Source organism: Sturnus vulgaris, chromosome 1 (genome assembly GCF_052056855.1).
Source record: "Sturnus vulgaris isolate bStuVul1 chromosome 1, bStuVul1.hap1, whole genome shotgun sequence".
Lineage (NCBI taxonomy): Eukaryota > Metazoa > Chordata > Aves > Passeriformes > Sturnidae > Sturnus > Sturnus vulgaris.
Genome location: NC_142243.1, coordinates 66,988,647 through 67,003,092, shown reverse-complemented (window position 1 = coordinate 67,003,092; position 14,446 = coordinate 66,988,647). Strand labels below are relative to the sequence as shown.

The 14,446-nt window shown below is 39.9% G+C and overlaps 1 long non-coding RNA gene across 2 annotated transcripts in view; it reads right to left on the bottom strand.

Annotated features, from left to right (window-relative positions):
- LOC148225273 (uncharacterized) overlaps window positions 1-14,446 on the bottom strand; it is a 120,566-nt gene that overhangs the window by 71,313 nt on the left and 34,807 nt on the right. The gene's annotated exons all lie outside the window — the stretch shown is intronic.

Here is a 14,446-nt window from a genome sequence, read left to right as displayed (position 1 = left end):
TTGGGCTACTGCAGATACATTGCAGGTGTCAAATTGGGAGAGAGCAGATGCTGATTATGCTGCATCTCATGCTTGGATGGTTTAAATTGCTTCCCTACTAAGTGCAGGTCCAAAGGCAAGGAAAGACTCCCGGCAGTATTGTTGTAAGGGCTGAGGGTAATTAGGGGGGAAAAAGCACATGTTCAGAAAAAGGGGGTACCTTTCCAGGAGAGAAGAATTTTCTGGCACAGCGATGTGCTCACAACAGACATCAGTTCCCAAGGCTGAGAGCATGACCCAGCTGCATTTATGTTAGACAGAGGACAGACCTGCCAGTGACCATCCTTCACTTAAAACAGGCAAGAGTGTGGCCAGCACATGGCCCTACCCTCAATGCCCAGGATTTCAGGTGGAGGTAGAACATGTGCTTCAAATGGGAGCCCTGGCACCTACTAGGTCATCCACTGTGTGGTTAACCAGCAGATTAAGAAAAAAGTCTGGGGCAGTCTCCCAGGACACAGAGTACAGCCAGAACAAAACTGATTCAGAAATAACAATGTCTTCCAGGAAGGTTTCAAAACCAGTGCCTGGGGACTAACAACAAAGTACCAGGAAACCAGCAAAGAGGAAGTGATTCATGTTTATCCTACTAGAGTTTGCATGGCAGAAGGTTTCCAGGGCATTCCAAGAGCCTAGCAGACACAACACAGGTGGGTACCAAAACAGAAAAAGAGATAACCCCATATTTATCCTGTGGGGATATTGTGTTGTAAATTCATAAACCAAAGAACAGCGGTGAGAGCCCATGAAGTAATGTCATTGCAACACACATGTGCAATATTTGTTAACCAAAAAGACATTACCTTTGTTTACATATACACAGATTAAAAGGATCTCACTTATCACACCACCTGCCAGTTACAAAGGAGAAGATGGCAGCTTAAATATACATATATCCGATTTCCATTGTGTTTTGTACTTGGGTTTAGATTTAAAGCTGTGTTATTTTAAAATAAAAAGTAGACCCAAAAAAGCCCTGCTCATATATCACCTCTACATCTATGCTCAGTTTTCAGTCAGCCATCATTAAAGCACCAATTCTGCATTAAGACCTAAAATGCTGCCAATTTTCTGTGTCCTTTGTCAAGGTCCAGTAAATTTCTTGGTGCAAAGCGGTGCTGTTTCTCAGTCCAGTGGTAGTAATGCTCCACGTATTTGGGTTTTCCCCCCCCTCCTCTCTCTTCATGTCGTTTTCTGTGCCAACTTGTTTTAGTGAGGCTGTCTGGCATACTTTCCATTCCTTTTAATGGTTTAAAATAAAACATTTTTCATCAAATGAAAGCACTTTGAACATAAACTATTATGAAGAAGAGAAAAATATTTTTTTCTCCTTTTGAATGTCAGTTTTGTAGGGCACTAAACTAATTTTTTGAGGTGCTTAATATTGCTAAATTTAGAGAATCAAGTAATAGCAGTCCTACATGGGCCAAAGGATGATCTAAGGATGAGGAAAGCAATATATCTTTTTAATAATTGAAAGAGTTGGGCACGTTCCCACAGTGAGAACAGACTTAGCAAATTTCTCTGCAAGCAGGACACTTAGATGGATGGAATATTTCAGCTACAGTAGTAATCCTGCAATGTTCTGTGCTGGAAGTAGAGGTCAGCCTTAAGGGAATGATATTAGACATACAGTCAAACAAGGCAGGCACCTTGGGGAATAGCTCCTTGCATAAAAACAAACACACCACCTGCATGCCTGTCATTGCTTCCATGATACCACAGCTCTTCTCTTCCTACCTGCCTTTTAGAAAACCAGAATTTGATGCCATGCTATTTTGAAAGATCCACGGCTTTCCTTTATGTGCAAACGTCATTCCACATGCAAGTCCACATGGAGCAGACAGGACAACCTTTCTCAAAACAATCCACAGTGGGACAGCCAGGCTGTTAATGCACAGGTCTGCACTTTGGACTGTGTTGTCTACCCTGTCACACTGGGAGCTCTGAGTCAGATATTCTCAAAGAATATAAAATACTTCAGGTTCGAGAGAGAGAGGGCATTTCCTCTGACAGGTGATTTGATGTCAAAGCCTGATTTACTGCTTCTCACCACAACCCACAGAGAAAGTGTGATCACCCATCTTGGATGACCCAGGCTCAACACTGTAAGTCCCTCCCCTACCCAGCAGCAAGTGATTCACCCACACAGCTCTGAACAGACCAGCTCAGGACTTAAGATAGAAAATTCTCTGTGCAGGGCCCCAGCCGTTTTGGTACAACAACCACAGACAGCTTTTATAAATCCACAAACACAACCTGTGCAGCTTTTTGCAGAGTCCACCCAGAGCTGTAAGTCTCCACCCTGAAGACACGTGCAAGGCCAGCTGAGCTCCTGAGGGAGAGAAACAGCATGGCCAAGTCCAGCCTGGAGCATGTTCTGGGTTTTTTTCCATCCACAGCAGAGTGGCAACACACTTGAAAAAGCAGCTTGAAGCAGACGTTGTTCGGGGATCCAGGGAGCACCACACACACATACCTCGTTTTGGTTCCCCTCCCAACACAAGCTCTTATATTATGAAATCTAACCACAATTACTCTTTTATAAAATACTGCAGTGTCAAGATCCTGCTGAGTCCCAAGTCTGAAATTTTAAAAAAAGAATATTTACAACTAATCTTACTCATTTGGAGCTCAACCATAGAGACCTGATTTACAGCAACCAAGGAGTTGATACAGCTAGTATAATTCCAGACTGATGAAGGACCTCAGCTGCAAATTACTACTGTTTTGTCCACTCTGTCTTAAAAACTGCTAGTTTCCAAAAATGTAGCTCTTGTAGAGACAGCTCGGGTGAGGGAAACAGACTTTCTTATTCTTATATGTATTCTTAGCGTGATTTAATACACATAAACAAACTGAGCTTGGCTTTCAAACCATATCCCAACAAGTTACCTTTTTCTTTTTCCCTGTTGACACTGGACAGTGAACACCAGAAATTTAACAACACCTCATTGACTGAATGGTTCCTTTTTTTTTTTCTTTTTTTTTTTTTTTTTTTTAGTTTTTTGTTGTTGTTTAAATTACAATATATTTGTTGCATATATTACTACAAAAACAATGAGTACAATAGCAAAGGTTGGAGCCTGGAAACTCGCAACCTACTCTTGGCTGTGTGCAGACATGCTTGTCTTATATTGGATGAGGTAACCTAATAGATGCACTAGGTACCTGTTTCAGAGGATGTTGTGAACAAGGTCTCCAAGTGCTTTGAGACCCTGCAAAGAACGGCAATGTGCCAAGTATAAAGTATTTAATAACTGAGAACCAGAAACAGAAGGGCAAACCAGTTGCAAGGGTTACACAGATTTTTTTTTTTTTGAGAGAGGACAAGCAGGAAATAGAAAAAGAGAGCTTGGGCTTGCCAAGCTTCATGCTGCTTGGTGATCTGTACCTCTGAACATCCAAGCCAGCAGTTTCAGTTCCAGCTGAGCACCAGTTTGCCTGCAAACTGCAATGAGGTACAGCTGTTCATCAGGCCAAGAAATCCAAAGGAGGATTCTAGCCAGGGATCTTGGGGTTTTATGAGGCACTGAGTGGTGACAGCATCTCTGGGCGCTGGAAACACATGGAAACCTGCAGGCACGTGACTACACTGAACAAAAGAAAGATGGTTTCACTTCTGAACTCCTCGAGCCTCCAGACAAAAGGCTCTGCAAATGTTCCAGCAAGATATCCCGGACCAAACACATTCAATTCACTGGAACAGACAGTAACATTTTAAGTTACTTTCACAGAATGTACCTAATTATGTCATCACAAACTATAAAGGCTGTAAGAACACATGCTAGAGCCAATATCTTGACATCATGCACACATGCTTAATGTCTTACTAAATCTTACAAGAGCGAGAATAACATCTTTGTTTAACAACAAAGAAGCAATGCTGGGTTTACTTGTCTTAATCACCTTATGTATAAGATTATTTTTTCTAGAAATCCCTGCTCATACGAATGAATGTTTGCTGCAATGTCACTACAACAGTGCTGTTTTCCACTTGCTGTTTAATTTTCCTTCTTCGGAAAGAAGATTCTCAATGTGCTTCACAGACACTAGACCAGGTATAATTTCTGTTTTCTTTTTTCTAATTATTCTTGTAAGAATAGGACTGTGATTAAATGAAACAGTGTAATATATCCAAAATAACGACAGCAGTAATAACTAGCCAATACTTTCAGCTGCTTCTGTGAGAAGTTAAGCAAGCAAAGCCATTAAACAGGAGCAATCTGAATGTTAGGAAATGTTTGGGACTTGAAATTTTAAGTATCTGCTCCCAAATTCTGATTCCAAGCACTGGTTTAATGCAATCAAAGTAACCAGCACAAATTTTTTATCCCATGTAGTCATAACAAGCTGCTTGAGAACAATCTAGAGATCAAGACAACCTCAGTGATGAAAAAAATCATGAAAACCCTACACTGTTCAAAAATCATTTAAACACAGGAAAATTAGAAAAATTAGAAACATCAAATATGTTATATTTTAAACTACTTTTGAAGAAAACACATGTTAAAAATACTAAAAATTCTATAAAATACTTGAAAAATATAAGCACGAGAAACATAGTCAATATAAACAATGTTCCAATATGCACATTCACCTCCTACATGAACATCTCTATGTCTTACCAGACCTCTAATTCTTCATTGGGAGCATTCCGTATTTTTCCGTATTTTTACATACATGGCTTTTAGACAAACTCCAGATATTCAGGCCTTAGTTAAATGATAATATCTTCTGGGTATATGGTTGAAACAGAAAAAAAAAATAATTTTCAGAGCAAACCCTTAGTATTTAAACCCATCGTTTCTGCAAAGGTCCCCATAGTTATCAGGATCGTGACTAAAGGATGTATGGTACAAGTAGGAGAGACCAGAGGTAAGTTCCTCACTTAGATGTGTTCCTCTGGAACTAAAAAGCAATAAATAAGGTAGTAATGTGAAGAAATACTTGGAGAAGAGTGTTTCAGGGCCACATCTGGAAAACTATCCTGAGAAATGAAGAAGAATGTTCAAGAGGAGTATTTGTGGAAAATGCAAGCTAGAGCCAAAACACAAGGTATTCCTCAGAATATAGGGCCTCAAAAGAAAGAAAAATTTTCAGACTTCAACCTGTCTTGGCTCACCAAACTATTGCTTAAGACATACTATAAAGTGGCATGTCTCTGCTGCAGACTTCTGTGAGGCAAATAAAGCAAAAAGATAAAGCCTCGTGTCTGAGGAACAGACCTGCACAATGAGACATACCCCAAGGGCAGCAGCAACACCAAAATTGCAAAATTGCCTCTTCTTGAATCCCCAGCTGTCCAGCCTCCAGGCACTCACCTCTACAACCTTTGGGCACACCAGTAAATGGAAGGTGACAGCTACACTCCTCCTGTTCATTCCCTTCCTCTCACACAGGGTGCAGCAGGCAAGAGAGTTGAGCCAAAGCAGCAGTCACTGTGGATGAGCATTGCCATTCACTTGGATCTCACAATGGCAAGTTTACTCTATCTGTGGCAATGCACTTCCTGGGATTCCTCTCTGCTTCCCAAAAAGCATGACCAAAAAACATGCTCAATTTGCCCCTACTCTTCACTGCCTGTTTTGCCTGGCAGTCAGGTTTTTGTCCATTTTTTCCATACCTACTTGACACAGTGTGCTGACCTCAGCCCAGACAGCAGCTCTACCTTGGCCAAGAAGCTCAGAAGAGAAGTCTTCATAGCAATTATTTTCATAGCAATGAGTTCTGATGACTTTCTGGCTAAACACATTCTTCCTCCTATTCCTCTAGATTAGAGATTGTGGTAACATAGGGATGTTGGAAAGCACATTATGGCCCTAGCAGGTTCTCAAGGAAGCTTGACAGCAGCAAGTTCCAGTTTCCCTGGTTATTCTCTTATAAATTTGCATATTAATGGAAGAAGAATCAATTATAAATTTCTATTTATCCTCATAAACTTCACAGGACAGATCATGAAAAGTTTTTGGAACCCTTCAATTTTTAATTTGAAGCCTTAAACAAAAAACCTATTCTGAACTGGCTCAACATACCAGAAGATTTAATATATCACAAACTAAAGAAGTACACGTGCATTGTTTATGTTTCAAATAATAAAACATTAGTCTGGTTATAAGTATTGCTTCTAATCTTTCAAAGACTTGATTCAGTTTTTATATGTCTTAGTCCCAACAAAATTTAACCAAGATACTTTGAATTAGAACACACCACCACAACCATGGGTCCAGCTCTCAGAGTTCCTGTTCTATCTCTGATGGTATCCCAAACAAGTATGTGAGGGAGTCTCACTTGGCAAAAGCAGTCAAATATGTCATAGCTGTGCATATATTCTCAGAATTTCAGCAGAGAAAACACTTGATACCAGTTCTTACACCTTGAAATAACACACATACCAGTTACAGTGTTCTGTCTGACCTACACTGATATCCAAAGAACTCTGATGCTGTAACACAAAGCTCATGAAATTGGCTGGCAATTTTAGCATCATAAACCACAAGAGAACATATCTGCTTATGTATTCAATCCAGCAGGAAATTTTTTTACTTATATAATCTGAATTATAGTTGTAAATGCATAAAATTGCCCAATGGACTTAATATCATTTTCTGTCATAAAAGAGATGTTGGCCTTTTGGCTACACTGCACAGGAAAGAGCAGGAAAGCTCTTGTGCATAAATGATTCCTAAAACTGGAATAGTGACAGCCAGGTCTCACTGAAACACACCTGCACTAGACAGGCCAATTCATGCAAGAGAAAGGCCTAAGGAGCTGTTGCTCTGACTTTAGCTGACTGCATCACCTCACTGGAGGTGCTCTCCTGGACATCATGTCACATCAGTGTGACCTGGATCCAGCAAATGAAGCCCTTGGCAGAGTTCTTATAGGCACTTCTGGATGAGAGGCCGAAAGAGGTTTTCAGAAAGCTACAGCCTGTGAAATCTGAAATGAATGTGAAAGTGGGGATGGCACTGGACAAAAGCAACAGGGACAAAAGATGACTCATGCATTAGAGTCCAACTGTCCAATTAGGAAACTATTTGTACCCTTTTATTGGCTAACATCCTTCCACCAACTACATGGAAAACTAGAAAATGTGCACAAAATGTGCTGTAGCTAGAATCCTCCTAGCCTTGTTTGTACATGAAAGAAAATCAGCTCTTGATTTCCTACTTCACAAGTAGTTCAACTGGACTGAAGAAACTGCCCACTTGGGACTAATCCTTCAACGACTAATTCCAGCATCATTTTGCAAGTGGAATACTCCCCTTATTTCCAGCAATGCTGTTAGCTGCAAGGCCTGGATCCATTAATGCATGCACACAAAAGAAAAATGTTTCCATTATTCTCCATTTTTACTAGAAGAAGAATCTTCTAGGGAAAAAGGCTGAAATCAAGGCAAAATAGCTTTTCATGTGAGGAACAGAACAAAGTCATTAGTTATCCCAAAGGGTGCATTTGTGTGCTGTCCCACAGGGTTTAAAATTCCTGACCTGTAAAAGGAGGGAAGTCTGGATTCCCTTCTCATTCCTGTCATCTTTATCTGCTCTCTCTGCATAAGTAGGTATGCTTACAAAGAGCCACTTTAAAAGAAATGTGCTTAGATCTCAATGGAAGTCCCTTTTGGCACTGAAGATATATTTTAATGTATAGTAGTGCACACTGTGGCAAAATGAAAAAAAAGAAAAATAAATGAAAACCATGCTCAGGTTCCCCAAGCCTTTGCTGTGAGCCAAAACAGATTAAGGAATTACAACAAGGAGAAGGTTTTGCTTTGAAGATTTTTTTATCTGAGTGTTGCTTAACTATGTGACTGTCGTGGACACCTAGCCACACATCTCAGAGGACAAAAGGAAAAAGAAAGAAGCGTGACATTTGCAGTTACGTTGTAGCAGACTGAGCTGCAGCCTAAATCATCTTCCTGATCTTACAGGCAGGTAGAATTCTTGCATATAATTCTTGCATTTTACATTTAAACACTGCAACAAGCTTATTTGCTCTTTCACAAGGACAGAAGAGGATGAAAAAATATGTCTGACTTCTGTCTTTAGAGAAGAAGCTCTGTCCAAAGTCTGCTTCTTAGCAGGAATCACAGCAGTTCACTTGCTGACCACTTTCCAACCCCAAAGCATCCTTCATTAAATGGAGAAGTGCAGCAACTTATACCAGGCAGAATAAAGTTGCAACCTGAACTGATAATGCCTCTGCAATTCATGCTGCTTAAATCATTAGTTATGTAGCATCTGGCAAGCCAACAAACCTTGCCCAAAATACAGAATCTCATTAACTCTGCTTTTTATGAGTCTTTTTCTACCTAGTTTGAGGACATTTGGCCCATGTTCACAGTTGAGGAGCTAGAGGAACAACCTCCCAAAGAACTAAATATTTAACTGATTAAAAGCACAAAATCTGTCTGGTAAGCCTATGTTTTTGTGATATTTTTAGTACTTCCGCAATGGACCCTGGCTCAGAAGATCATCAGAAGCAAACAAGACATGAAGAAATAGGACTTGGAGCTCATGTGCATGTATTAAATCCTGAAGAACACAGTTTGTTTCTTTTAAGGGCAGCAGGCCATAACAGACACAGCCCTACTAGCAGCTCCACTTCGAGACTACTCAGAATGTGGTGCTGGTCTCCAGCATTTCCTTTCTCTGTGCATGTTCAGTTTCCCACCTATAAACTGGAAAAGAGAAGATGGAAATTTTTCGGTTGGACCAAAGATGTAAGAACCAGGCACCACTGACTAAAGCCCATTTGCTTTCAAAATCCATGCATTCTCTTGCTAAGCTCTTTAGGTCACAGCTATTGGCCTTTATTTTATGTACTGCAAGGCTATTCCAAGCAAAACAACAGCTCTGTATGATGCTCTTTTACTAACAGGGCTGGACAGAAAAATGCCCGAGGTAACAAGACTAGATGTTATTCAGGCATGGAGAACAAGTGCCTTTCCAGGGCTTCCCTCAAGAATTAACCTCTAGAGCACTCATGCACCTGGATTTGCCAGGGAGGTGTGGTACTGTGGGTGTTTTTCATGCCTCGGAGATGAGTCATAACTTCAGCCCACAAAAGCAAACTTAATGAAAGGTGAGATTTTTTTTTCTTTCCACTCTTTGACATGTTTCTGTGAAGATGCCATTTACTGGAACAAGTATAGCCAGGGAGCATCTGCTGTTGTCCAACTACTGAGAGGAGCTCATGCCAACATACACTTTACTTACAGACACTTTCCTTAGTAATGCTGGATAACGCTCTGTAAATAAATAAATGTAACAAAAACACTTAGTCTTCACGGTGAATAAGACTAGAGGAAGCCACTGGAGACATAAACACTGGCACATGGAATCTCACTGGTGACCTGTCTATTCTAACATCCTCCCTCTGGCCTGAGCCATATACTGAGTGTCTTAGAAAAAGAAACAAGAAAAATCTATTAGAAGTAAGGTTTCAGATCCACCACTGCTTAGAAGGTTTTTTGGTTTGTTTGTTTTTTTCTTCTTTTTGTTTTGTTTTTTCTTCTTTTTGTTTTTTTTTTTTCTGTTTTCTTTTTTTGTTGTTGTTGTTGTCTGTTTGCTTTGTTTTTTGTGGTGATCACTAGATGCTAAACCCTAAAGCTTGAGGTAGTATTTCCACCTGAAAAGTTTGTTAGCATTAACAGATGTAATTTTGGATATTCTGGTTATTTATACAAAAACTGTTCAATCCCTTACTTAATCCTGCTAAATCCTCTGGCCCCAGCAATGCCTTATGGCAACCATTTCCACAGTGAAATCCCATCCATAGTCAGGGACTCCAGAGCTTGCAGGCTTGCTGCCATGGAGTTGGTTAACACAGCAGCTCTGTGGGTCTGAGGAGGCTCAGCACTAGCTGGGACTCTTCCTACAGGACACAGTGAAACACCAAGAACAATGCCATTCCATCAGCCCTACTAGGAAGCAAGGTGCAAAAACCAAAGCAGAGGTTGGCTTCTGGCCCCCAAATTAACTCAGAGTAATTTTATTGTCTGCATCAGTATAGTCCTGTCCCCATTCCTGGCACTTAGAGCAGAGCCCAAAGCTCTATGACATCTCTCGACACTCACAATGATGATCCAGGACTTCTGGGTTCCAAAATCCTCTTCAGTTAGGATGGTTGGCAAGCAGCCTACACTTGAGAAATAGAGCTACTGCTGAAGCAGTAAGCTTACAGCTTGGCCTCTAAGGCTTTATTTCAAAGTCAAATCAAAATAGACCAAGAGAAAGGTAATTCATTTTTGACTTGCCATAGAAAATTTAATCTTTTTTTTTTCCTTTCCCTCTATTTTAAATGGAGCCAAGGTTTTAATTTCTTTTCAAAATCCAAAGTTTTGCACCTGTGCCAAACATACATTTGGAATTCATGCAGTCATTCCTGTAGTCACTGCAGGACCAGTGAAAGGTGCACACAGCTTGCCCTGAAGATTATAGCCAGGATTTTGTGCATGTCTTTTGGGAGGGTTTCTATCAAAATAGGAGGCGAAAATGGGCAACTGGGGACCACAGAAGTGATGTGACACACACACAAAGGTTTATCCTCCTTATGATTTGTTATAACTACTGTCCACTGTTCAGAAACAAGTAAAAGCAGTGAGTTGGATTTGATGTGGCACTTAAAAACTTGCTGTAGAGAGCCTGATGCAGTGCATAGACACACCTCTCCTGAAAAAAGTCAGAATTGCTTTGCATTTGAATCTCCCCAGGTGGACTACTACAGAACTCTATAACCACATGCCAGTACCGTTTATAAAAAGACTCACTACCTGTGCAGCTTGTGGAGGTTCTATATTCTGGCAGTATGCTGGCTGCACTAACATTATAAAAAAAAGTAAACCAAGCATAGATCAACATTACTTATGATAGCTTAGGAACTGTCAGGCCTCTGCACAATGCCAGAGTCTCACTTGGAATCTGCAGAGGCTGACTATTAAATGTAGTCCATGAACAAATTCATGTTGTAGATGATGCTCTCGATATATTTTAAAAAACAAAAGAAAACAACAAAAAAAAAAAGAGGCAACTTGTTTTCATCAAGGATACATTCTGTATGAATTGAAGAGAGAAACTTTTGGCAAATATTTGGTGACATGACATATTTAGAAAGTCAGTGTAATATCTGAGGTGAATCTCCCAGACAGAATTAAGACACCTTAGACTATGCCAGCATAAAGTACTCCTGGTGCTTTTGGTGTTCTGCAAGGTCTCAGAGAAAGCTGAAAAGTGATAAATCTGGATGAAAATAAGGAAGTTTTTTAAAAAGGAAATAAAATCACTTTGGATCATTTTTAAAGTCTTGTGAGATTTAGATCAATTTCATGATATCTTTAGAGAACACAGAGAGAAAACTAATGAGCTTTGAATAGTTGGATTTGGCTGCCATGGACCATTCCACTGGCTTTCACATCATTATGGGATTCAGATCAAAATCAATCTCCTTTTTGCAAAAATCCTTCACAGGCTCAATCTGGCCAACCTGTGAACTGTGCCCCCTGTATTCAACAAGTACTGGCTTTTTTCCTGTCCTTTCACTCATTCTTGCCTTTCTCTCCTACAACTCCCTGCATCTGCTTTGTGATTCACCAATCTACCCACACGAACAAAACTCAGCAGCAGCAACAAAAAGCAAACTCCTACTCCCACAAAGTCTTTTTTTGTCACCTTATTTTCCCCTTGATTTCTCTCCCCTTCCACTGTTGTTCACGATTTGCTTTGGTACCTCTGCTGATGTCCTGGCTGCAAAAGGCTTGTCAGGCACCTCACTTCCACATTTCATTTTTTTCAGTATAATTACCTCTATACCTATACCAGATGGCATAAGCTATGCTATTTATCCCTGGAGTGATGGTGGATACTGTGTGAGCAGTGCTTTACAAAATAAAATGTACAATCCAGGCTTAATATAAGGATTGGAAAAAAAGAACAAACCTGAGCCCAAACACCAAAACCCACAAAAAACTCCAAAAAACCCCATGATGCTAAGGCAAGAAACTGCTAAGGTAGGAAAAAGTACAGTTATAAAATAGATAGATTTTAGTGCTTCCCAGAAACAGCATGGCAATATCTTCTGCCATTGACAAAACATCACCTACAGCAACATTTCTGTACGGGAATAGTAAACCCTTGGTGACTCTGCTTCAGAAAGAGCATTAGACTTTAAATCCTCCCTGAGCACATTTATGTTTAGCAGTTTAACAGAGCCCTAGAACAGCACAACAAGGACTAGATGCATATCTACACATATATAACTTGCAAATAACTTATAAACTTTATTGATTTTGGAAGACATGGCCAGGTATTTCAATGTTTCCCAATTTAAAACATTCCCTGCAATGTTTTTTTGCTGTTTTTTTTTTTTTTATGACAGTACTAGGGGAATTATATATATTTATATATGAGTTGGCAGATTTTGACTCAAAGGAAGACCAGGTGATGCATCAGCATCACCTCTGTAGCCGCCTGGAGGATGGAAAAACCACCATACAGGTAAAAAAGCTGCAACCTTTCCCTTGGTTGTTTACAGTGGGAAGCCAAAAGACAGTAACTCCAGGTGCATGTTCATCACATATCAGATATTTGCATCAGGTGGAGAGGAAGAACATCTCTTCAAAAGATGCAGGATATAATAAGTTAAGAATCCTATCCGTATGTACTTAGATCCAGACCCTAAAGGAATTCAGCAGAAAAGCTGCATTTCATGGAATTATTCTTCTGGTAACGAAGAAGAAGAGTGCCAAAACACAGGTTGCAGCAAAAGACACTGCCTCCTTTTTCTTGCTTTGTGCAGTTTTACTCATTTTCTCTGCCTGCTTGTAAATCCAACTGCTGAAAAATCAGACCTTTCAATGGCCTGTTCTGTCCTCTGACGTCCCCTTTTTATGGTGTGCTTTTCTGACCTTTCACTGTAAAACCATCTCCAGTTTGAGCCACAGCTCAGAGGTCTTGTCCTTCAGACCACACTTCTCAAAATAAATTCTCAGCCTCAAGGAGGTTAAAGTTTTGATTTTATCACTTGTGCTGTACATGCAAACTATTTCAGGGTAAGCATAATAAAATATAAATAGTCAAAATAAATATAACCATAGGGGTTATTTTGTTGCATGGAAGCACATATTGATCAAGTACCAATTATCACAAGCCGAAAAGGGTCTTCCATACCTGTCCAACTTCTCAAGAAGGAAAAATAAGCCTGTGGTTAAGTACACCTCTGCCATGAGTTTGGGATACCCAAAATATCTTTTCAGCCTTCCACAGTTGTGACACCACTCTGTGCATATACAGTAACTAAAGAGAAAGAAGAAACTAGATATTAGGAAACGGGAGCTCCATCAAAAAAACAGCACTTAGTTAAGGAATTAAAACAGCAGCCAGTCCCAGAGAAGAAAAGCTAGATGGCATTTTGTCCTACAGGGAGTGTGGAGCTAAGAGGAAAACAAATAGCACCTGGTAAATGAGACACTGGGCACAGGAGCACACTCAGGTCCACACTTGACAAAGGACTCCATATGAGTCACTTGGCTGCTATCCATAGTCAAGTCACAGCAAACCTCAGGGAGCCTCAAGGAAGCATCCCTGTACTGCCCTAACCTAGGACACAGTGAAAACCGAGGATCCTTAGGAGACGTTGTGTCCTGCATCATTTCAGGTGTGGTGTTGTCATACGTAATCAAGTAATATTGAAAGTCCAGGAGCAGCAAAGAGATTTTTCCTTACAAAGTGAAGCTTCATCAACAGGCATAATATGAGAATGAGGAAGCAGCTCTCTTTCCATTCCCTATATTCTCCTTTCCTGCTTTGTTTTACTCCCTCTCCATCTTCTGCTTAGAGATCATCCCACAGAGCAAACCCATCCGGCACTTGAGATTAATGAAAACAGCCCAGAAGTAACTCAGAAATTTCCTTAAACATTTGAGATGAGGCACCAAGAAAAGAAAAATTTATTTTGTCCTTTGCATCTCTCCAAGAAAAGCACATCATCACTAACTACCAAACACCATGCAAGCTTTTAGCCAAAAATAGGTTGATTGATATATTATGTGTTAGCTCATCTTATCTAAGCCTCATGAAACAAACTCCTTGCTGGTTTATTTTTTTTCTGCTATTAGAATTATTTATATTATTTGCCATTCTTAAGGAAAAAAGCTAGCACCAATATAAACCACCCAGATACACTCCCTTAAACCACCAACAAATCATTAACTGAGCACCAAGTTAATAGCTTAAGAATATAAAGTATAATATATTGTAACAGCAGTGATAGAAAGAAAAAGATTTAGAGGGCATGGAACTATTAAAACTAGTTTTGAGAGAGCTCAGTGTGAAATCAACCAGAAAATGATCATTCCACAACTATAAATACAAGTACTAAAAACAAAACAAATCTCAAGCTTTGTGAA